The following is a 1,141-nucleotide window of genomic DNA, read 5'->3' as shown; positions in this document are numbered from 1 at the left end:
ATTCACCGCATTGCAAGCTGCTACTAAAAACCACAAAGAAGATGACTCAGTGTTAAAATGTAAAAAAAGCCAAAGCAGCTTGAACATTTAGATCTAAAGATAACAGACTAACCGCATCACTTCCTCTTCCTGTATTCAGTGTTTTTAAAGTGTTTCTGTCCTCAGCCTCAAGTGGAGCCAAATGGAAGACTGCACTGACACCTATTGGTGTTCACTCATGAAATTGTTTATCCACACAAAGTGCTGAACACTGTAAAGAAGGCCCATAAAGCCAATAAAAGATATATATTAAATATAAATATGTGGAGAACAACACCACAACGGAGCAATAACACAAAACCGTTAAATAATCCAACCTAAACTGATTCTTTTAGCCTCATAATCAGATTAAATTCCCATTTTGTTTTATTTCCTGTTTGAATTGTGCAACCATTAATCACTATTATTATTATTATTTTTAATAACAGTGCTACTAAATTGTATAACTAGGAACAGTGCAACCTGCAAATATGCCCCAGTGAAACACCGTGAATTGGTGTGTGTGTGCCACCTTTTTGATGAGGAATAATAAGATTGTGTATCATACTACAGAAAACCCTCCTGTGCACAGATTGACTGTGAAAGTCCTCTGAGTCCAATATTTAACACCTCCATCGGGAATGTCTGCGGTGGCTGCGTGGAGAAGATATGAAATATTTAACAACCACCTATAACAACAGCTCCTTTCCCTGATGGGCGAGCGAGTGCGGAGCTCCTGACCTGCTTTCAAACTGTTTTAAATAATTTTTCTCTTTAGTTGTGTGAAAATTTCAAATTCACATGAATCAGATGTTCCAGCAGGTATTTATGTGCTTTTATTTTGTTGAACTTTCTTTGTCTTGTTTTTCTTTTAGGAAACTTTTGGCTCATTTTAAATCATTTAATGTCTCCTAATTAAGTGGAAAGCTTTCTGCAGAAGTCCTCGACCCTAAAAAGAAGAAGTGTCAACCTCAGTGTGAGTTTAGAACTTTTCTCTTCTGCTCTGATTTTTCTGTTCACGTCTGTTTCTATTCATTTCTTTTCCTCTTATTCGTTCATATGCAGAACTGCAGCAGGAAACACTGATCTCTGTCTCTCTCTGTCTCTCTCTGTCTTTCTCTCT

This window comes from Morone saxatilis, unplaced genomic scaffold (assembly GCF_004916995.1).
Source record: "Morone saxatilis isolate NCDOM2014 unplaced genomic scaffold, NCSU_SB_2.0 Contig6, whole genome shotgun sequence".
Classification (NCBI taxonomy): Eukaryota; Metazoa; Chordata; class Actinopteri; family Moronidae; genus Morone; species Morone saxatilis.
This window is presented reverse-complemented; position numbering follows the sequence as displayed.